The sequence below is a fragment of the Anolis carolinensis genome, chromosome 3 (genome assembly GCF_035594765.1).
Source record: "Anolis carolinensis isolate JA03-04 chromosome 3, rAnoCar3.1.pri, whole genome shotgun sequence".
Taxonomy (NCBI): domain Eukaryota; kingdom Metazoa; phylum Chordata; class Lepidosauria; order Squamata; family Dactyloidae; genus Anolis; species Anolis carolinensis.
The window spans coordinates 199963595-199989046 of NC_085843.1; positions in this window are offsets into that span (position 1 = coordinate 199963595).

A 25452-nucleotide genomic window follows, 5' to 3' on the forward strand; every position below is an offset into this window, starting at 1 on the left:
GATAAACATTCATGTAAGCAAACTTTGGACATCATCACATGGGATAACAAAAGTGTTTGGGATTGTTTTTCTCTTAAACTTTGCAAAGCCCCATTTAAATGGATGATTTTCCTACCCCGTCACATGGTTTCCCTCTTTCCACTTTCTTTTCTAATTATCCGTTTTCCTTCTCTTCATACAGGAGACATATTTCTCCTCCCACTGTCTCCTCTCCTGTTTTCTTTGGCTATTACAATTTCTCTGAATAAGTACAGATAGCTCTCAATTCAAAAGGCAAATCTATTTTACATTTAAAAAGAGATATAAATTACAGTTCCTTCCTCCTCCATCTCAAAACAGTAATGATGGAAGAAAGGAATCAATACTGCCCATCCCGGCTCCTCCCTCCATGATGATGACATCATTATTTATTTATTTATTTATTTATTTTATTTCCGGTATTTCTACCCTGCCCTTCTCCCCTGGGGTACTCAGGGCGGCTTACAAATTGGCTACACAGTGCCATCAAATCAACAATACAATACAAAAGGCATTAAAAACTAAAAACATTTAAAACATCATAAAAACCAATATACAGTAATAAAACATTATCTTTACACGCAGACAAGGGGAAACTCCCATCACATGTTAAATTGGCATTTTACACATCTCTATGTGGGGAATTGAAGAATAAGTCACTTGCCAACTGGCTTAGACTTATCAGAAAAACCCACACTTAAGAAAAGGTACAATACCTCTACTCCACATTTGAATCTGGTGTCATGTGAAGGGCACCACTGGTTGCAGTTTCTTAAGTATGTAGAAGCATTGATTTTACTGCATGTGATGAAGTCCTTTGTCTACATACACAAACCCTCTACACCAGTGATGTCCAACCATTGGTCCTCCAGGTGTTTGGAATTTCAACTCCCAGAAGCCCTGGTCAGCTTGTCCAAACTCAGGAATTATGGAGCTGAAGTCCAAAACATCTGGAGAACCAAGGTTGGACACCACTGCTCTATATAATCTATTAACTTCCAGGTTTCTTGACCTAGTGGTAGGAGAGAGAATGGAGTAGGCTAAGAAACCTAGCAAGGCTTACATTATATAGGGAATTGTATTGTCCCCCAAATACTGTTGAACCACCTCTCTTACCATTTTCCTAAGTAGGGACAATGGAAACTAGAATCTAATAACTTCTTCAAGCCCTAGGCTATCCTGTTTTGCAGCTACCCAGCAAAAAGGAGCTTGGCAAAAAGGAATAAGGGAAGGAATAAAAGTTCCATGGATATAATTTTCCTGATATTCTTAGTTGTTTGATAAAATCTTAGAAGTTACAAGACTGTTGAATTATATTGCATTATGGGGTTTTCTAGAACATTGTGCCAAAAATAGATTGCATTTTTTACCTTAACTGATTTTAATTGCAAAAATAGGCTTCCATTACCACCAAAATTTCTTCAGTTGTAGTTAATTCATAAAGACATACATACATCTCTATAATTTAGAGGTAGAAAAGAAAGTGTTTGCATAGCATGTTATTAAAAGGAACTGAAATAAAGATATAATGTCATTTCATCCTGATCTGAGACTAATTTTATTTATATTACAGTTAGTTTCGACTATAATACAAATCCATTTTGATGCTATTCAAACAAGCAGTAATAACCTTTCCATTTGAAAAAAAAAATCTGTTCATAGACCATGCTGTTTTTTATATCAAGAGAGCAATGTGTTTTACAGTCTTTTCTATAGATGCATCTAATTCAATGTGAAACAACTATAAGTGCACACTGAAAACTGGAATACAAATCTAAGTATGTGTGCAAGTGTGACACAGATATGTGTGAGAGATATGTATGTGTCTTAACCTCTGTTTGTCTATCTATCTTTTGCTTGCAAGAACACAGTTGCAACAATAAGCATTTAGTTTTTTGTTTTTTTTTACCTTTGGTAAATATCTAAGCAACAATCTTAGGACTTATTCAAATTGGGCAAAAGTCCTCACTGTACTGATCATGATTTTCTTAAAAGCACAGATGATGTTCCTCCCACACTGGTCCTGTGAAGGTGCCATTATATTTTGTATCCTAGATAGCCAGAATATGTTTCCTATTGAGATTCCCTGTCTTGGTTCCCCTTGCACTCCCAGGCAGTTCTTATTGATGATGATATGGATTGGGATGCCTTCCTCCTAGTACACATCTAGCAGAGGAAGAAACCCCAGTCCCACCACATGCCAAATATATTTGAGACATGACTAGATACAAGGTTGAAAACAAAGTGATTTGTGCATTCCAAGCATAGGACAGTCTGACATTTTTTAGTATTTCTGTTCAGTCAGGACACAGTCAGAATGGTTCCATAGAAAAACCCAAAGGATAGAAATGTGAAACCCTATAACCACTCATCAGAGAAGTTAGTCCTATTATACTTAATGGGACTTATTTTAAGTGCACACATAGACGATTGCACTTTTAGTTGACTAATGTCAATGGGGATTCATAAAAGGTTCAGATCTAAAGTGAATGTACCTGGATATAAGATGATGGGGAGGAGCACGAAGGGGATAAGGTTGTTGTCTCCATCCCTTCTCAGAGACAGCTGTGATAAACAGAGCTTTTGGTGGATTGATTTCTTAACCTAAGTTATTTTTTGGATATCTTGTGTCAAGATATTTGTGTTGTCCATTTTGCCTTTTGGAATTATTCCATTTCTGATTCGACTCTTTCTTATAACTATAGGGCTGAATGTAACTTGCTTCTTTTTAGACAGAAAGATTTGCTGAAATTGGTAATACTAACCACTGAATAAACCTATGTTGAGTTGTGCTACTTGAGATTTAATTATCATCCTTATAAATCGGAAGAAAGGAACCTACACTAGTCCAAATGCTGCACTAGAACAAGGGGCGGAGGCATCAAAGTAAGCAAGAAAAATCTATTGTTGAAATTGGAAACTAATCCAAATCCTTCTTGGCAAATCTGCTTATTTAATATGTTCATTTAAATTCATTTCACAGTCAAGGAAAATGAGATTTTAAAAAATGTTTATTAATGTAAGTTATTGAGAGGAGGAGTGTAGTTAAATTTGCTGGCTTTTTATCCCAGGGGAGCAAGAATTGTGTGAATCTCAGCATTCGTTATTTGTCAAATGTAAAATCAAATGTGAAGCATAGTTTCATAGTACATCAATAAAAATTTTCTCCGGCATAAAAGATGTAGAGTGTTTCTTTTGGCACTTATATTCATACCTTGGATATAAGTGCTAATCTGAAGAATGGATAAAAAAAATGTTGTAATTTTGCTTTTTTCACATTTAGCTTTCTTCTAAACACTTCAAGTTGTTTCCCCTTTCAAATATTAAGAAATTTACAATTTTTTGTAACTTCTTCGATGAGAGAGTAAAACAAATTCCTTTCATCATTCTAGACTGAGGCCCTCTCAGCCATGAACAAATATGTTCAGACTTCAATAGCAAGCTCTACATCAGTGGTCCTCAACCTGGGGTCCCCAGATGTTTTTGGCCTACAATTCCCAGAAATCTCAGTCAGTTTACCAGAGCTGTGTGTTAGTAGTAAGTTGTATCACTAGGATTGATGTGTGATAACTCGTTATCCCCTTGGGACCCTTTCCATTTTGGAACTAGAGTTCTCTGGGTTCCAATCTACTGCAATAGGGTCCTGCCCTCTGGGTCTCCTAGTCACAATCTATCCTCCAGACTTCACACACATGAAGACATCAAATTCAGTAGGAAGAATACACAAAAAATATAGCAAGTCAAGAAGGGTGGGCCTCTCTGACAGTACCTGCCCTCCAATATGGTCTATAATATCCTCAACCTATGAACACAATTTTTAGTGTTCCACAGTCAGAAATTTATGGGACTTGTTAGTCACAACCAACAAGTCCCATCCATTACAGTGGATCTACTTTAGGCATGTAGCAGTGTGCATGATCATTTTATTCTATTCACTAATCTTTTCACGGACAGGAAGATTCCCTATGATGCCCAATTTTCATAAAAACCCATGCAGTAGATAATTTATTTAGGGCCTGATCCACCTTCTTCTTCTCCATTTTCAAAATTCTTATATCATTGGGAGGGTTTTTAATTCCTGTTTTATTCCATTTACTCCTGTGGAGTCCGGCAGGTGACTTATCTCCAGCTGATCGCTATTATGAGTTGGCATGCAGTAAGTAATTATTTATCTCACAGTGTTTGGTGAAGCACAAAAATAAGACAAAATAAGCATATAGAATACAAAATTTACATCAGCAAGAAAAATAAACAATAGCAGTTTTAAGACAATTATGTCAACAGGACTGTTTAAAGGAGAGATCAAAATTGTCCTCATTGTTTTTGCCTTTCATGCATATTACTGTGTATTTCAACAAATGCAGTAAAAATACCTTCACTCTTATCCATAGATTCTATATCTACAGTGTCACTTATGCTTAAACAAAATCCCTCTAGAAGTGTTTGTGGCCTTCTCTAGGTCCTTCAGTGCTATTCTATATTAAGCTCCCAGTCCAAGTATAATCAAAATATAGGGTTTTCTATTATCTGCAGTTTCGTATATCCATGGGGAGTCTTGGAACATATCCCCCAAAGATAAGGATATCATGTCATTTTCACATTTAAGCAAATTGGCAATAGGTCGAAGAACTGACTATTTAAAACAATCTAAATCCTATTGCTAGTCCCAACCAGGGTAGACCTATTGAATCAATTAGATTTTGCTTTGTTTTGGCTTACCTTTAAACATTTGATTCAATTTTTCTATTTTAGTTGAGTCCAACTAATAGGATTCTAGCCAAATATATGTACAATTAATTTCAATACATTTTTTTCAAGTTGAGAATCTAAAGACTTGAAGGGTGATGTGAGGACAGCAACAATATTAAATGTGTGGAAATGAAGATTAGGGTGTAGTTTACAACACAATCCTGTGCATGTCTCCTGAGAAATAAGTTCAGGGACATCAGTATAGATAGGATAGCAGTCTATTTTACTTAGTCACTATTCTGCAGAATCTGAGGAAAATACGTAGCCCATATCCTAAGCATTTTTCATAGGGCACTGCACACTTGCTGTGTTACAAATATATTCAAATACATTACTCTGTATTTGTAAATGAATTCAAGCACCGGGAGGTTTAGGATTTTGTGGAGGCTAAGAGAGGACATCTGAGACTAGATCGGCCCCTTCAAAGACAGATTTTTCTCTCCATCCTTTCATTGGAGGATTTTTAAAATCCTATCATCCAAGCGATCTCCAACCAGATCTCCTAATTCCATTTTGGTCAAAAGATCACAAATACAATAAATTACAAAATCACAAACATAAACCAATGCAGTAAGTTATTATATCTTTCTTCTTTTATCAAGAAACCCAAACAATTAACAAGACAAACTTTTAATTACGAGGAAATGGGACTATAGTACATCCATATGAGACTTACCAAAATAATAATCCTGCTGTAATGTAGGACAATCCATGTTGCAATTAATAATACCTGGCAGGCAAGGACATAGATTTTGAACCATTACTTCACTTTGGAAGTATAGGCCCAGCACCTTCTCAGACCATTGCAAGAAAATCATTTTGCTCTTTTATTTTGGCAATGAACTTGTAAGAATATTAGACAGAATTGCATTGCTGGGTCCAGTCCATCACTCATGTGGAGAATACAGTAAAGTGACAGAAGAAATGACACTCCTGGAAATGTCATCAGTACATAGTGCTGAGAGTAATTTTGCTCCAAAATGCATTGCTCTACAAGCTCAGAGACACTGCAATTGCTCGAATTTCAAGGCCACCCACAGGCTTTCCAACACCTGTTCCGAAGACTTGATTCAGTGTAATTAAATATTTAGATGTTATCCTGTTTGTTGAAAAATCAGCAATATAGAATTAATTTGGGTTGCTTTTAGTTAATGAGGGTAGCATTAAAATATTAGAATATTGCAAAATAATTATCTTAGAATACTGTGTTTGTGAGCTGGTCAAGAGGAAAAAACAATGAAAGGATAACTTTTCAGAGAAGGTGTTAATACTGCATAATTAGGGTTTAACACAAGGGATATGCAAACCAAATAATACATTTCCTGAATAACCCATAAAGTGGCTCTAATAAGGACGGCATACATTTCAGTGAATTGCTCAGGAAACATGCCTCTGAATACTGAAGTGAGTGTGAGCCAAATGAGGCAAGAAGACATTGGAAAGCATCTCCAGACCTTACAAGAACGTGGTCATTAGTCATCTGAATTTGTGCTCTGATCTAAGCATATTAACTAGAGGATAAATGTCTACAGAGTCAGATAGTAGAATTTCTCAACTGTCCCATTTCAGATTCCAGGGTAGATATTAGAATATTTCACGTATACAAAAAGTTACAAAGTAGGGAGTGGGAATAAAGAGGTCTCCCTTTATGTAGAAAAGAATTCAACAAAATTGAATTATGTGCTAGTTTTCTATACATAGACTCTACACAGGGGTTTCAAAAAATCCCAGGAATATTATTGAAAACACTGTATTCCTACTGCCAAAACGTTAAGGTCCAGATAGAATTCTGTCATCTTATTTTGTCTAATATGAATGACAGTAGTATAGTGACAATCCAATCCTTTGTCATATGAATAAATTGTAGAGAAACAAAAAGCTAGAATAAAATTATTCTGGATATATTAATGAAATGATTTTTCATGACTTTCTCATATTATTTTAAAAATAAGTAAATGGCTGTTCACCTATGATATTCAATAGATTTGGTTACCTTGGGTCTTTTACTGTGTTGAACAACATAAGGTTTAAGAAAATTGTAGGAGATTGCATCCCATAAAGATTCACATTAGATGGACTAATTTCTTTACAAAAATATGATTAACACATTGCAAACAGAAAGTCATGTCAAGTTTTCATAAAAATGATGCATGTCTCTCAAAAGTCTCTCAGCAACTTTACTTGCATTGGGCACCAGCTATTAAAGATTTCACCTTCTGATTTTGATTAAAAGTGTGCTGATACAATTTTTTTTTATAATTCTGGAAAGGATAGTCTTGAGAGAGAAATCAAGTGTGTGGGAGGCCTGTTTTTGAGTATTTTAGTTATTACATTTTTGTTTCAGTTTTACTTCAAGGAGTGTACAACAGAATAGGTGATTTACTTCATCTCTTCATTTATAGTCAAAACAAGCCTGTGACAAAGATTAAGCTGTTAGAATAATAATAATAATAATAATAATAATAATAATAATAATAATAATAATAATAATAATCTTACTTGCCTCTCCCTGAGGCTTGAAGTTCAATGAACATTGCAAAAATTAAACAAATATACATATTTCTATCGAAGATCCACATTAAAACTGCATTTCTATAAAATACATATTAAAATACACAAAACAGGCATCAAATAAAGGACATGAGTTTAAGATTCATAGTTAAAAACTGTCTGAGTAGGCCTGTTGGAAGAGATGTGTCTTTAGATTGTTTTTGAATTCTGACAGCTGATTTAGCTGTCAGAGCTCTACTGGCAGGTAATTCCAGTGTCTTGGGGCAACCGATTAAAAGGTCCTCTGGATGACAGATGCCAGCTGAGTTCTGGCTGGTTGGAGCAACTGACCCCCAGGGGACCTAAGTGTTTGGGGCGGATTGTACGGGAGAAGGTGATCCTGTAGGCAACCTGGACCCAAACCACGTAGGACTTTAAAGGTCAAAACCAACATCTTGTATTTTTCCCAGAAACTAATTGGCAGCCAGTGGAGTGATGTTAGGATATGTATAATGTGCTCTCCCCTAGGCATACTGGCTAATGTAACCCAATAATTTCATAGCTAAGTGGAAACATGAAACTGAAGCTACCCTTTCCTAGGCCAACATGCTAGTTGCTGTCATATACTGCCTCTATATGGAATAGCAATTTTAGAATATATGGTCTGGCTTTCATATTCATGAATTCAACCATCCACAATTTGAAAATATTTATTTGGTGGTGGTGGTGGTGGTGTGCGTGTGTGTGTGTGTGGGGGGGGGCGGGTGTTCAAAAAAGCAAACCTTGATTTTGTCATTTTATATAAGGGGCACCATGTAACTACAGCATTGTATGTCATAGGACTTGAGCATCCAAAGATTTTATTTATTTGTTTGTTTGTTTGTTTGTTTACATCACTTTTACCCCGCCTTTCTCCCCGAAGGGACACAAAGCAGCTTACAATAAATAGGCAAAAATTCAATGCCTAAAAACAATGTAAAAAAAATTTGGTATGCAAAGAGAGTCCTGCATCCAAATCCCAGTGGATACCAAAGGCCAAGTATATAAGGAATACTATCTACTGTCCTCCCATAACTAAGAAATTGTCTAATATGTATATTTGTACTGATCAATTTTCTGAAGGCAGTGTGGTATGTGGCATCAGAGAAAATCAATCTATTATGAGTAAATGCTTTATTCATATCACAAATTTAAGTATATGTAACATCTCCAACATTACCATTACAAGGCCGTAATGATACTCTTGATAATGTAAGTGCAATGCATATCATCAGTGCATATCTGTGCTGGCACACAGGAGATGGGGTTTTATTTCAGAAGAATTATCAGCATAATATTTAGCTAGCACTAATTACTACCGCCATTAAGAAGTACTTGACTCTCTAATGATCATTTATAGACATTTTACAGTCACTGCTAACATATAATACTGCCTACTTTGTGATTTTTTTTCTGGGTGGTTTTCCAAGACTGGCCAGAAGTAGTGATAGAACTCTTGGCATGTATATATGATCACCTTCACAAGACTAAACCGGTCATATTTGTCCATTGCCATATTGCGGTACACAGTTTTTTCCTCTATTAGTCTCTAGGTAAAAAAAAAAAAAGGGAGTAGAGAATTCTGAAAGGTATGTTTTGGTTTTGAATCATTCTGAAGCCGTACACTACACTGTTCACTTTCACTAGGATTAGGAACACAGAACCCCCACAAAATGAAAAACCTATGTTTTAAAAAGCCTGAGGAAACATCTCTCTAGGTTTGCCACCAGCACTCTTATCACTAACCTGTGACTGAAGATGACTATACCCATGGAAGAACAGATTACTTAAAATAGCTAATGATCAAAACTTAAACACACAAATGAAGGGGAGAGAAAGTGACTGTACTTTTAAATGGGCAATTATAATGTTTTCTGAGTTATTTGATTTCCTAAACAATAGCCTAGGGCACAGGAATCCACCTTTCTTTTTCACTATTCACAGTCATCTTCGATAATAACGTTGGCACCATCTGTCCATTGAGACCTCACAGGACACATGTTCAGGCATGGCTGGAGGATCCCATATTAAGACCAAAGAGCCGTATAATGTGTGCACAATACCATATACACATTTTGAAAATAATGAATCCATGAAGGGGAGAAGGAGGGGTAGATAACAATGATGTTGGAAGTTTTTAAACATTATTTAATTGTAAATACGAAGGTTGAATGAAAAGTAATGCCTCCACCTTCGTTACTTGGGTTTGGGTGGGAATATTTTAATAAATCAAACACAGAAATAATCTTTAGAATGTGCTCTTTAACTACCACTATTCACTTTCCCTCATAATCACAAGACAATTGGATACATTTCTGCCAACGATGAACAAGTTTTCTGAAGCCATCACAGAAGAAGTTGACACCCTGTTTCCGCAACCGCTGTACCCATCGTGAAACAATCTTCTTATAGCCAAGCAAAGCAATAATGTGACACACACGTTCTTGTGAAATGCTGTTTATGCTTGAAATTTCTCTCTGAGTAATACAACGATTGTCCTGAATCAATCTGTCAACCTTTTGCTTGAAAAACTTGGTTGTTGCTGTCACAGAATGTCCAACTCTTTCTTTATCACACAAGTCAGATGTTCCCACCTCAACATCTTTAAACTTACTCGCCCAACGGTGCACAGTACTCGCATCAACACAATCACCATGAACAGCTTGCATTCTCTGATGAATCTCCTTTGGGATGACACCTTCTGCTGTCAAGAATTCAATGACTGTTCTTTGCTTAAGTCACACTGACCGACCGTCTGCGCAGGGTTCCATACTTGGCACTTTAACAACACAACCGTTCAATGCTAAGGCTTCCTGCCAAATGGAACTGTAGAGGAGAGTCTACTGAACAAGCCAGTACTGCCGCATACCAGTACTGCCATTTGTTGAGGAGTTACGAAGGTGGAGGCATTACCTTTCATTCAATCCTCGTAATGCCACTCTTTGGAAAGTTATGCTTTGAATGATGTGGGAAATAGATATGAATTTAATCATGGGAAGCCTCACAACCTGTTATGAGGGACTATTGAGAAGACAATAGAATTCAGAGAAATACAATAGAACTGGGAATAAGAGATTTTTCACACTCTTAGGGACACCTTAACAATGGCATCATAGAAAACAAAAATGACAAGGACCATTTGTGCTCTGAGTGCATCATCTGGGATTATAGCAAGTCTAGAGCCCTTAGGAAGCATGCTAGAATACCTCCAAGATAATTTAAAGCTATATGCATTCATCCCTGAAATACTTTTTCATGTGGCAGCCTATTATCCCTGAGCAAAGATGCCCCAAAATTGTAAGTTGGTATGATTATCATTATAAACAAGAATAACACAAGATGCAACTGTTATTTTCACTCTTGTTGCAAATCTCACATTCTCGATGTAGAAGTGACAGCTTAGAGAAGATATATCACCTCCAAATTCAAAAGCATCATAAAACATCTCATAGCCTAGTGTATGTTCTAGATTTTTACTATGCTTTTGTGTGTGAGAGAGAGAGGGGGGGGCAGAGGGAGAAAAAGAAAGAGAGAGAGAGAATGATGAACTAAATTTTAATAGTAGACATCCTACTTATAAGAAAAAAAGGAAAGAAAAATCTTTATTGTGCTTTAGTGGCTTTCAGTGATGATATTATAAAGAACCAAGGGAGTCCACAGAAACAGAGTGAAATTCAAATCAAATCCATTTTAGAAAATTAATACAACATCACAGACCTTATATTGAATAATTTTCATTACAGAATACAATTCCTTTACTAGAGCGCAGCAATTACCCTGTGATTGTTGATGCTGGATGTTGCCATTGTTCCATTTTTAAGCCTAGAAATTAAATTGTGCAGTGATAGTTGCTCAGCAGCCGTAACTTTTTCATACACACCTCCTACGGTTTTGTAACAATGAAAATATTGTGGTAACAAGGCAACAGAAGCCTTTTCTCAAGCAAGATTCCTCTTGATATGGAAATGTATGCTGCATATTATGTATTATGTATGAAAGAATTAAAATAATTATTTCAATTGAGTAATGAGCCTGAAGTAAGTGCTGATTTTATTTTTGGGAGTTCATGCAAGTGAAACGACTGAAAGGCTTAAGCTATTATGAGAACAATGGCAGTTTCTCACGAACATCTGGTATCTATATGAGGCCATATTCCTGACAGAATATTATTGGACCTATAGCAACTTATGACATCACTCCTTTATGCTACATTATTCTATTTGAAATCTTCTCTGGCCATTCTCATGAAAGTAGCTGATCACTCTCGACCACACTCTTAGTGTATTTGTGCTTTAGCTACATCATTTACACTTTTAAAAATCCACATTAATGGCATCATGACCAATTCCTGCACCCTCTTCTTGCTTCACAACTACTTCCTTCTTTTAAAAAATTAAATTACAATGATGATAGTGCAATAATGGAACCATGTCATACTGAGTACAACAAGCTTGGGCACATGGAAGTCAATAACTATCAGGGGAGAAGGAAGGAAGAGGTCAAGGCTGCCCCAAAAGGGACTTCTGAGCATGGAAATCACTAAATCTGCTTGACAAAACATTGAAAATTTGTCATTGAATAACCTAGGAAAAGGGATTCTTTTCCACTGCCTCCTCGATCTTAACTGTGGGTTGAATCATTGATTCACACAATTAGCCACTTCCATCTTCTGTTGTAGAGCCACAAGAATGACCTGGAACATGCTCACTATCTAGATCTGTTGTGTTCCAAATCAAACCCTGTCTGCAGAGTGAATTTAATTGGTCAGCTCTGGCAGAAAACCACATAAGAGGCCTAAAGACATCCATTTTTATTAATTTTTTTGCATATAGACATACCCTGTGACTCTGATTTTGACTTCTGGCTCGATCTTTGGGCAATTGACTCATACTCATCCTTGCTGATTCTACTCACTTCAGAGGTTCTGATTATCTGATTTAATATTTGGACTATTCAAATGTGTTCTGTAGCATGCTTTGAAACTACCTGTGGCTCAGTGTAACCCAGGGGATGGGGATGGTCAATTTTGATCTATTTGTAAAACACCAGTAATGGTGACCCATTTCTGAGCTCTGCTATGAAGACAAGGTCATTAAAAAGCACTGCATAGTAAAGGTGATGTATACATGCCAGCAAAAAAAAAAACTGAATTAGAATCCTTGGTATGAAAACTGATTTTAGAGAGTTAAGCTCTAGCAGGGAAAATACACAGAATATTCTAATTGTAACCCAAATTCGCTATGCACAAACTCTTTGTAACTCTACTCAACTAATTATGTGACTTGAATGTAATGGAGAGAACTCCTGAAATGAAAACTGTATGTTTTGACTACTTATAATTAAAGCAAAAGCAAAATAAGAATGTGCAGTGCATTTTTTTTTCTATTACCATATGAAAATTTAATTTGCACTTGCTTACTGAATTTGAATTACTCTGTTACCTGGCAGTCCCTTCATAAAAGAGGATGTCAGTCACTTGTCATAATAACACTTCACATTTTCAGCCTTTCATCTGGAATGGTCACAATCTTTTCACAGATATGTCAAACTGAGACATCATCCATGCTTCCCCCTTCTGCTATCACTTTTTCATTATAACTGGGTTCCCCTACCCTGAGCATCTTCTTGTTACCATTGTCCTGACATTTGTGGCCTTCTTGGGAACTTTAATATTGAAAAAATGATGTGCACATTAAAGAGAATACTATAGCCCTAGACATGTCCAAGTTGTCTACTAATATTAATTTTATCAACTTCCAGAGAAATAACTTATTTACTTGAAAGTACAGTTTCTATAGTTTTCTGGCTAACAAAATCATTGTGTTACTATAGTGGATTATTTGCTCTCATTTTAATGAGATTTAAGATGATTTAAACAGAAACAAGCATTTACATAAAGCTCAATGGTTATTATTGGAAAACACATATATTAATAGCCTTCAATATAAGAATCTTTAGTGGATATTTTAGAATAATAGAATCATAAAGTTGGAAGAGAACACAAGGTGCATCCAGTCCAATTCCCTGCTATACAGGAATAAGCAATCAAAGCACTCCCATCAGATAGCCATCCAGGCTCAATTTAACAACTTCCACCACTCTCCCAGACAGCATATTCCACTGTCAAGTGAGTCTTATTACTGTCAATAGGTGCCTCCGAATGTTCAGATGCAATTTCTTTTCCTGTAGTTTGAATTCATTCCTCCACAATGTAAGTCTCTGGAGCCGCAGAAAACAAGCTGGCTCCATCTTCGGTATGATATCCTTTCAAATATTTAAATACTGCTATAATGTCACTTCTTAACCTTTTCTTTTCCAGTCTAAACATAACTGGTTACCTAAGCCACTCCTCATACGCATGGTTACCAGACCATTTACCATTTTGGTAGCCCTCCTCTGGACACATTCGAGCTGATCAGTATCTTCTTGAATCGCGATGCCCAGAACTGAGCACAGTATTCCAGGTGACATCTGATGAATTTGGAATTGAATGGTATTATTATTTCCCTTGATCTATACTCTATATTTTTATTGATGAAGCCTGGAATTGAATTGGCTTTTTAAGCTACCAGGTCACATTATTGTCTCAAGTGCAGCTTGTGGTCTACACTTTTTTCCAGTCTTTTTCACTGCACTTGACAAAGACAGAGTAAAAGATATGCAAATCTGCTGATTTCCATCTTCCACTTCCATTTAAAAATGGTAAATATTTTATAATTTTATATATGAAACAAAATCTGTGCATATTGAACCATCTCAGCCACCCATGTAGAGCATTTCATATTTTGGAATTCTGCATTAGGGACACTCAACCTGTATACATCTAATGCCCACTTAGAAGCCTGCCAACCGGATGTCTGCTTCAACTTCCTGTCACTGAAATTCATTGTATCCTTCCCTCAAGACCTCATAGTCTGGAAGTGGAATCCACACATAATTAAGAGAAATTTCAAACACCTTGGATTCTGTTTTACACACTGCATTATGTGGCACTGGCACAGCTATAGAGAATACTTCTTAAAGCCTTTAATCATCAAGTAATATTTTCTCTCTTCTTTACTTATAGGTCACTTCTTTGACAGAATAAATTATGATCAGCCCCCTTAGTTTAAACATAAAATTGAACAGAACTAGTGTCACAATGTACTGTGTTCTCCCTGTCAGTATTTCCCTTTCATTAAAATTGCCTTTGAAATATTTTACCCTCAACTATCTTTGTAGCCCAGCAAGGACATCATAATTTCGGAAGTCCTGTCTTGTGCAGAAAAGAAATTATAAAGGCTCAAAAATGCAGCAGTAGCTTTTTTTTTAAAGGAAACTAAGATTTCATTACTTACAGCAGATAATAGGCAGAGACCAGTCACCAGCATATAATACATCACAATATATGGAAACATGTATCTGAACAATGAATATACATAACAGGTATCAATTTACTTTATCAGTCACATGCAGTAGGATTTTAATGGCCCAAAGTCTGACTTCGTTCTCAGAATAAAAAAAGAAACAAATTGGCCAAGAAGCATGTTTATTAAGGGTGATTTGTTTCCAGTAGTAAGGTAGGGTCCTAACTTGTTTTTCTTTAAAGGTGGAGATTTGTGGACATTGGGACCAGCATTCACATTATCAACATAATTTCTTCAGTCTAATCAGATATTAGCTGTAATCCTACAGGATTTAAAAGGCTATAAATTTGCCACCCATATTTAAAGGTAAAAGCATAATCCTGCTTAGAGGACTAGTCCTTGGCACTCCTCCAATCAACTCATCTAATTTTTATTTTGAGCTTGTCTAATATCTATACAGGCCATAAAATGCATATTCACTGTGAATGGACTGTTGTTAGTTTTTATGGCAAACAGTGGTTTTTGCAGAGTATTCCAGGGTTTCATGCCTATCCTCTGACTTTGCCACACTTTAGACAAAGTTTCCATCTATACTGCCATATAGTGCAGTTTAACTGCATCAAACCAAATTATACGAGTCTACACTGACCATATAATATAATCCACACTGCGTTATACAGCAGCGTAGATTGGGGCCAAGTTGGTGAATACTCCAGAGTATTTTGGCGCTTTGGGACCGTCTGGAGAGCTGGATCAGCAAAGAATATGGATTGTGTCTGTGATGCAGCAGCTGCTGTATCTATCCAGATATGGAATTCTGTCCAAGTGCACGACCATCTCCTGTCATGTCTGTGATGTCAGAATGGGGTGTCCATGCCACCAGCAAGGATGGGATATTGATTCCCTCCTTCTTCCAGCAAGACGTGTGGGAAATCAACCCCATCCTCCTTGCTGATCATTTTGACATCAGCAGAGGCAACCTCAGCAGCCAGGTATGAAGACAGAGCTCCATGGCAATGGTGACATGGAAAATATGACAGCCCAGCAGGGCAGATATAGTCCAAGGCCGACTTGTTATCCTTAAATGCAGGGTCTGGTCCTCGGCACACTTCAGTTAGAGAAGATCACCAAGTGGGAGATCATAAAGGTTTATTTTTAGCTCCAACAAAACGGTGTCTATGAGACCATAAAACAAACAGACAAACCTTGAACATGACAAAGGGCTAATCATTTTTCCATTTGTGTATGGAAATTACAAAGCACACCTTAATACATCATAGCTACATCACTAATTAGTAGATCACATTTCTTGGCACATGCATACTTGACAAGCCATGTAGGCACATTCTAGAATGTTCTTTTATTTCATTATTTCTACTTCATTAGCATGGTAACCCAATACCTGGAGATGTGCATTTTACTAGGCTAATGAACGCAAATTTTCAGAAACTCTTAAATTGCTTGTCCTAGCTTGATAACTATGGTTATCAGTTCTTTACATTCCATCCCTGTCATAATAGATACAATACAGGGACATAGAGAATATGTTTTCTATATGGGGAATAGGATTAAAGGCATAAAGGAGAATACTAACCAACTGTTTTGTATAATTTAACTCTCATGATGAGAAACACACATCCCAGGGACCTTCCACACAGCTATATAACCCAGAATATCAAGGCAGAAGATCCCATAATATCTGCTTTGAACTGGGTTATCTGAGTTCACACTGCCATACATCCCAGTTCAAAGCAGATAATGTGGGATTTTATTCAGCTGTGTGGAAGGGGACTCAGCTCTTCCCAATTTGCCCTAGCTGAATATACTGGATCTGTTTATGAAAGTAGCCACTGGTCTAGGATTTAAGACAAGAAGTAATTAGGAAGAGACACATGAATCTTTATCAAATATTTTTGACGGATTCAAATGTCACTGGAATTCTTTTCATGTGGTCTTCACCACATTAATATTAGGCCAGGGAAGTGCTTAGCTTCTCCCTCTCCATTATAATTTTACGCACATGGAAATTGCTATGCCTAAAAGAGAGAAGCTCTTGAAGTCCTGCCCTGAATGGAACATTGTTGACCCATCAAAGTTTTGACTTGGGTGGAAATCATCCAAATGACCAGGAACCTCTCTTCTTCATGCATATTGCTTTCTATATTGGGACAGCAATATTGGAAGGGGGCAGGGCTAAGTGCTCCCATGCTCCCACGTTGAAATAAGTGTGCTTACAGTGGACCAGGGCTTGGCTGGGAATATTGAATTTTTACAGTAGTGGCGGGAGGCATGCAATCAGAAAAGGCCCAGTGAATAATACCACTTTGTCACGACCCAGGCTACAGAGCACCAATAACCATACGCAGAGGCCAGATTCTATCTAATATCTTTATTAAGGAAATATATAAAGTTAGTAAAAGCAAATGTAAAAGTTAGTCCAGAAGCAGACGTTTCAGGAAAGGTCAAAATTAGTCCAAAGAAACAATGTCCAATATGAAATATTAAGGTCCAAAGTTGTAATCCAATAACCGAAACACTCACTTTGCCAGGCAAAGTGAGGGGAGATGACAAGGTCCTTTAGTCCATGAACTTGAGCAAGGCTAGGAGATAACTTGATACTTGAAAACAAGGCTTGAATCGTGGAACAAGGTAACGAGGAACAAGAACAAGGTCCGTGGAATAACTTGGTAAAATCCGTGAAACAAGGCAAGGTTTAGTCCTGGGAAACAAGGCAAGGTTTAGTCCTGGGAAACAAGGCAAGGTCCGTAGGTAAACAAAGGCTGGGAAGCAGGAGCGAAGGCAGGAAACAAGGACAAGGCTTGAGCAGGAACGAGGCTTGAAACGGAGCGCGCTGTCCAGACACAACTCGCTCCGGAGGCTGACGAATTGACTCCGCAAAGTTACTCCGCGGGTAAAACACCTATATAGAGTCTAACTTTCCCGCCGAGAGCAGTTCTCTGGGAACCAGAAACGAAAGCTAATCTCTGAGACCAGATGTTTGACTCCTTAAAGATTCTCATGGAAAGCAGGCTTAATTGGCAAATTCTTAGCAATTATTCTCACACTCCTGCGCGAGGCTGCTTCCAAACCTCTCTGTTGTTTACAAAACTCATGGCGAGAAAACACTGGAGATGTAGCCTCAGTATTTGTTTGACATACTTCTGGAACATAATCCTCTTGCAGGTGCAAGGTTCCCAGATCTGGCTGGGAAGAATCTGTCTGGGAAGAATCCAGTTCTGACTGGGAAGGTAAAAAACCCAAGTTTTCTTCTTCATCAGGCATCACAATGTCATGAGCAGGACTACAAGGCCCATGGGTCATCACACTATCCCCCTCCTCAAGCCCCCTCCCAAACTGGGACTCTCTCCCCGAGGCGCGAGGTCGTGGCTTGGCGGGATAGGTCTGATGGAAGCGACGGGTTAGATCAGGAGCGTGAACTGTGGAAGCGTCTTCCCAAGAGCGTTCCTCAGGGCCAAAACCCACCCAGTCAATGAGATATTGCAGGCGGCGGCGGTGAAAGCGAGAATCCAAAATGTCCTGAACCTCGAACTCGTCCTCCCCATCCACCAAAATAGGGACGGGGGCCGGCCGGTCTACATCTGGCCGCACACCATCCGCCGGAAGGAGCAGGGAGCGGTGAAACACTGGGTGAATGCGCATTGAGCGCGGAAGTTGGAGTTTGAAAGTCACGGGGTTAAGTTGCGCCACCACTGGATAGGGGCCAATGAAACGGGCATCTAACTTCCGGCAAGGGCGATGGGAGGGCAAAAAGCGAGTGGACAGAAAAACCCGATCTCCTACCTTGATTTCGGGGCCCGGCTGGCGATGTTTGTCCGCGTGACGTTTATAGTCCTCCTTGGCTTGTTCCAGTTGCTGGAGCAAAAGTTGTTGCACCGCTGTGAGTTCCTGCAGCCAATCTTCTGCTGCGGGAACTTCTGAAGTTTCAATGACAGGGGGAAAGAAACGTGGATGGAAGCCGTCTTTTGTAGAAGCCTGGACTCCATTGTTGTAGGCAAATTCCGACAGTGGTAACAGAGAAGCCCAATTGTCCTGTTGGTAGTTTACATAACAGCGAAGGTACTGTTCCAAAGTGGCATTGGTGCGCTCCGTTTGCCCATCCGTTTGGGGATGATGAGCTGAAGATAAACGAGAGTCTATGCCCAATAGTTTTTGTAGTGCCTTCCAGAAACGAGAGGTGAATTGGGATCCACGGTCTGTGACCAAACTCTTGGGCAATCCATGTAGTCTGAAAACATGTTGGAGGAATAAATCTGCAGTCTCTTGGGCCGTGGGAAGACCTTCACAGGGAATGAAATGGGCTAACTTGGTGAAAAGGTCCACCACCACTAGGATCGTGGTGAATCCACAGGAAGGTGGTAAGTCAGTGATAAAATCCGCAGAAATTATTTCCCATGGGCGAGATGGGTTAGGAAGGGGGTGTAGAAGCCCTGAGGGCTTCTCCCTTCTTATCTTGGAGCGCTGGCATACTGGGCAGGTGTTAACATATTTTTCCACATCCTTGCGGATCTTGGGCCACCAGAAATCTCTTAGGATCAAATGCATGGTTTTAAATAGTCCGAAATGCCCTGCTGGTTTGCAGTCATGACACAGACGAAGTGCTTTTTCCCTGCCCGGTCCGGGTGGGATATAAACATGATTTCTATAGCAAAGCAGTCCATCTTTAAGCGAAAAGGGAAAATGCAGACCTTGACGAAGTTGGTCCTGCGCCCAGGCATCTGCTTGCTGACTAGCCCTGATTTCTTGAGCACAGATGGGTCCTGGAGTAGAGGGAGTTGAATCAATGGGAGTGGATTTGGTGTTCCCCACTGTGAGCGTGGCAAAGTTCTCGGGTTGTAGTAGTTGGGATTCAAAGGTCTCCTTGCGTCCTGCAGCGTATTCCGGTTTACGTGACAGGGCGTCTGCTTGCTTGGTTTGGGCTGGGGTCACATAATGAATCTGGAAGTTGAAACGTTCAAAGAATAAAGCCCAACGTTGCTGCCTCTGATTTAGCTTGCGGGCAGTTCTTAGATGTTCTAGATTCCGATGATCAGTGTGGACTTCAATGGGAAATTTGGCCCCTTCTAGCCAATGTCTCCAAGTTTCAAAAGCTGCCTTTATGGCTAATAGTTCTTTTTCCCAAATGGTATAGTTCCTCTCTGGTGCGGTTAGTTGACGAGAATAATAGGCACAAGGATGAAGGTGATCTCCCACCGGTTGTAGGAGCACAGCCCCAATTGCCACATCAGAGGCGTCCGCTTGCACCACAAAAAGGGTTTCAGGATCTGGATGCTGAAGGATTGGCTGGGATGTGAATAATTTCTTTAGTTGCTGGAACCCTTTCTCTGCTTGATCAGTCCAGCGGAAGGGCTGTTTTCCACGGATGCAGCTAGTGATTGGGTCAGACCAGCGGGCAAAATCTGGAATGAACTTACGGTAATAGTTCGCGAACCCCAAGAATCGCTGCACCTCCTTCTTGTTAGTTGGCGCCCGCCATTCCAATACTGCTGAAACCTTGGCTGGATCCATGGAGAGCCCTAGAGGCGAGATACGGTATCCAAGGAAATCTACCTCTTGTAGATCAAAAGCGCATTTTTCTAGCTTGGCATAAAGTCCATGATCCCGCAATCGTTGCAACACCATTTTGACGTGGTTCTCATGTTCTGATTGTGATCTAGAAAACACCAAAAAATCGTCCAGGTAGATTATCAAGAACCTATCTAGATAGTCCTGGAAAATGTCATTGACAAAATGCTGGAACGTTGCGGGAGCTCCGCATAATCCATAATTCATAACTCGGGACTCGAATAATCCGAATTTAGTCTGGAAGGCGGTCTTCCACTCGTCCCCTTCTCTGATGCGAACTAAGTTGTAAGCTCCCCGAAGATCCAGCTTGGTGTAAACCTTGGCTCCTCGAAGTCGGTCTAGTAGATCCGAGATTAAGGGCAGGGGATAGCTGTTCCGCTTGGTGATATTATTCAATGCTCTGTAGTCCACCACCAAGCGTAATTCCCCTGACTTCTTCTTCACAAACATCACTGGGGAGGCGGCTGGGGATTGAGAGGGTCTGATGAATCCCTTGCGAAGGTTTGTCTCTATGAATTCCCTGAGAGCTTCTTGCTCTGGTTCAGTCAGGGAGTAGAGATGCCCTCGCGGGATCGGGGCCCCCTCCACCAAGTCAATGGCACAGTCATAAGGTCTATGTGGGGGTAATTTTTCGGCTTCTTTTTCATTGAATACATCCCAATACTCGGAGTACTTCTTTGGCAAGGTGATAATGGGCTCGGTGTCTGTGGCATGGCAGACCTTGGCTACGAGGCAATGGTTTTGGCAGTACTTTGAAGCAAACTGCAGTTCTCTGTTGGACCAGGAGATGCTTGGGTCGTGAAGTGTCAGCCATGGAATCCCCAAAATCACAGGGAAATGGGGAACCTCAGTAACAAAGAAGGAAATCTCTTCCATATGTTCCCTTATCCACATCCTGGTGGGTTCCGACCACTGGCTTACGGGGCCCGTCTTGAGAGGGCGGCCATCGATGGCTTGCACCACACGGGCATTCTTGAAGTCATGATATTGTAATCCCAGAGAGTCGGCATACTCTCTATCAATGAAATTGTTGGTAGCTCCTGAGTCTATCATGGCGTGGATCATGACGGGTCCCTTTTTTGCTGACCATAAGGTGACCACTAGAAGGAACAGGACCCCGGTTGGCGGCTCTTGAATGGGTTTCTTGACCGGGTTGGCGAGCCTCTCTACGCCCGGTCGTTGGCTTCCCCCGCCGGCTGTGTGCCAGCCGCCTCAGACGTCTTCGTCTCCGTGGAGGACGCCGCCGCAAGACGGGCGGCGGGCTTCCCTTTGGCTGGGCACTCTCTGGCGAAGTGGCCCCCATTCCCGCAATACCAACAGAGATTTAGGCGTTGGCGGCGGGCCTTCTCGGCGGCATCTAATCTGGGACGCACATTGCCCAACTGCATCGGCACCTCCTCGCTCCCTCTGGGGTATGGGGATGGTGGTGGGGGTCTCCACACTGGACGCGGCTGAACGCTGGCGGGAGCGGGGGTTTTTGCCCCAGCTCTACCGCTCTGGCCTCGTACCCACTGCTTCCTGTTGGCAATCATGACTTCAGCCCGTAAACATTGATCGATGAGTGCTTCCAGCGTTTGGGGAGGATCCACCTTGGAGATTTCCTCCAGCATTTCAATGTTGAGACCCTCCCGAAATTGTCCTCTGAGGGCAACATCGTTCCAGCCGGTGTTGTGGGCCAGCACTCGGAACTCGGCTATGTACTGAGACATGGGTCTGTCTCCTTGGAAGAGGCGGCGGAGTTTGTGCCCGGCTGCCTCCAAATTGTCCTCGATTCCCCAGGTCGCCTTAAGGTGGTCCAAGAAATGTTGCGCTGACCTTAGATGTGGGGAGGCTTGGTCGAACAGAGCCGTCGCCCAGTTAGCCGCTGGCCCGTCTAGGAGACTGTAAATCCACGCCACCTTGATGTCTTCCTGGGGAAACTCGGCATCACGGGCCTCTAGATAAGCTTGGCATTGGCGACGGAAAACATGAACCTTAGAAGCTTCTCCAGTAAACTTGGTTGGCAACGCCATGGCCGGAAGACGGATTCCGCGTTCCTTCAAACCCTTTATTTCTCCATCCTGTGCATTGAGCTTATCACGGATTCGGTCCACCTCATCCTTGTCGATGGTGTAGGTAATCGGCTGGCCGCTCGGCCCAGGTACGACTCCGGTAGACATTCTGGCCGAGGTTAATTGGTGCTTAGGGTGGCGGAGTCAAACTGTCACGACCCAGGCTACAGAGCACCAATAACCATACGCAGAGGCCAGATTCTATCTAATATCTTTATTAAGGAAATATATAAAGTTAGTAAAAGCAAATGTAAAGGTTAGTCCAGAAGCAGACCTTTCAGGAAAGGTCAAAATTAGTCCAAAGAAACAATGTCCAATATGAAATATTAAGGTCCAAAGTTGTAATCCAATAACCGAAACACTCACTTTGCCAGGCAAAGTGAGGGGAGATGACAAGGTCCTTTAGTCCATGAACTTGAGCAAGGCTAGGAGATAACTTGATACTTGAAAACAAGGCTTGAATCGTGGAACAAGGTAACGAGGAACAAGAACAAGGTCCGTGGAATAACTTGGTAAAATCCGTGAAACAAGGCAAGGTTTAGTCCTGAGAAACAAGGCAAGGTTTAGTCCTGGGAAACAAGGCAAGGTCCGTAGGTAAACAAAGGCTGGGAAGCAGGAGCGAAGGCAGGAAACAAGGACAAGGCTTGAGCAGGAACGAGGCTTGAAACGGAGCGCGCTGTCCAGACACAACTCGCTCCGGAGGCTGACGAATTGACTCCGCAAAGTTACTCCGCGGGTAAAACACCTATATAGAGTCTAACTTTCCCGCCGAGAGCAGTTCTCTGGGAACCAGAAACGAAAGCTAATCTCTGAGACCAGATGTTTGACTCCTTAAAGATTCTCATGGAAAGCAGGCTTAATTGGCAAATTCTTAGCAATTATTCTCGCACTCCTGCGCGAGGCTGCTTCCAAACCTCTCTGTTGTTTACAAAACTCATGGCGAGAAAACACTGGAGATGTAGCCTCAGTATTTGTTTGACATACTTCTGGAACATAATCCTCTTGCAGGTGCAAGGTTCCCAGATCTGGCTGGGAAGAATCTGTCTGGGAAGAATCCAGTTCTGACTGGGAAGGTAAAAAACCCAAGTTTTCTTCTTCATCAGGCATCACAATGTCATGAGCAGGACTACAAGGCCCATGGGTCATCACACACTTGGTATTAATTTTTATAATGAAAAAAGAACCACACTTCTTTTTGATCAACAGTCCTGGGTAACTGAATCTCATCAACAGTTCAAGAGGTTTGGGGCAACTGTCAGTATATTGAGACCAAGTTTTAGAAGCAGTAATAGCAGTTTTTATGGCATCAGGGTGGCTAACCTATAGGCATGATTTTAAAAAGAGAGCCAAACAATAAATTTCAGCTGAGTCACAAGGGCTCAACAACTCTAAGAAATAAAACACAGTCACTGGACTCTCTCTCTCATCGCACACACAGATGCATACACACAGATAGAGTTTATAAGACCAGGTAATTAAACATCAAGGTGCTATTGCACTCTATACCTGTTTATCTTTGCAAAATGGTCTGGCTATTATTCTGCCACTATCCATACTACAGAAATTGTAATGTGTTTCTCATGTATGTTTGATTCACATATCTTATAAGCTCCAGGGATGAGGGTACTTTTTAATTCACACATTCTTTGTATGTCTCACACAGTCTATGGTTCAATGTCTACATCTGAGAAAGTAAACTATAACTCAGACCTCCACAATCTGCAGCCCTTCAAGTGTTTTGGACTTCAGCTCCCAGAATCCTGGTCACTGGAACAGCTAGCTAGAGCTTCTGGTAGTTGAAGGCCCAAACATTTGAAGGGCTTGCTATAACTTATGAAAATGCATGCTATATTAAAATAGAAAGATATTAAGTGGCTTGTATAGTACATGATGTTGACCTCTGGTGAATCAATCTCTCAGGTGAATTGTTGTTTTTACATTGTTTTTAGGCATTGAATTTTTGCCTATTTACTGTAAGCCGCTTTGAGTTTCCTCGGAGAGAAAGGCGGGGTAAAAATGATGTAAATAAATAAATAAATAAAATCTCTCAGCCAGTTGTATCCTTCAACAACTTCATTTAATTGATGAAGTGAGTTGTTGCCATTCTAATGGCCTTGACAGTATCATTTCAAGATATTTTTGTGGCCCAATGTGGACCTTAAGAAATAGACTCTAGAACAAGCTTGTTGGAAAGTCGTCTTGTATCATTCGGAATCCAATCCTGGTCTTCAGCTGTCTCTCACCTCACCCACCCAACCATGCTGCCATCCATAACGCAGAATATCAAGGCAGAAAATCTCACAATATCTCCCTTGACCTGGGTTTTCTGAGTACACACTGCCATATATTCCAGTTCAAAGAAGAAAATGTGGGATTTTATTCAACTGAGTGGAAGGGGCATCAGGCTGAGAGAATAGGTTTCCATGTCTGTGTAGACATTAGAACTCTGGTCTCTAGAGATGTCCTATGCTCAAAACACCATACCATACTGGTTCTCCCCCCTTTTGGGAAATGTTAACCATCCCTTCCTTACCATTTAACAAATCTCTAATATTAGTCCATAATCATTTCATTTTATTTTTCTCAGTAATAGCACCATTTGAAATATATCAGTGTGAGATAGTTTAAGAGCCTACAACTTCATCTTCCATTCCTCCTTGCATCAAAAGTGTTTAGAACAAGAGAAGTCTTGGTGCCCCTCTATTCTGCTTTGGCCAGACCTCACATTGAATACTGTGTCCAATTCTGGGGACAACAGAGGAGTGCTACAAAAATGATCAAAGGCCTTTATACTATGCCCTATGAGGAGTGTCTTAAAGAGCTGAGGATGTTTAGCCTGCAGAAGAGAAGGTTGAATAGAGAGACATGACCATCATGTTTAAATATTTGAAAGACTGCCATAAGAAAGAGGGAACAGGCTTGTTTTCTGCTGCCCTGGAGACTAGGACTTGGTTCAATGGGTTCAAATTACAAGAAAGAAGATTCCACCTGAACATTAGGAAGAACTTCTTGACTGTAAGAGCTATTCCTCTGCCTCGGAGTGTGGTGGTGGCTCCTTCCTTGGAGGCTTTTAAACAGAGGCTTTATGGCCATCTGTCAGGGATGCTTTGATAGTGCTTTTCCTGCATGATAGGAGATTGAACTAGAAGACCCATGTGATCTCTTCCAACTCTCTG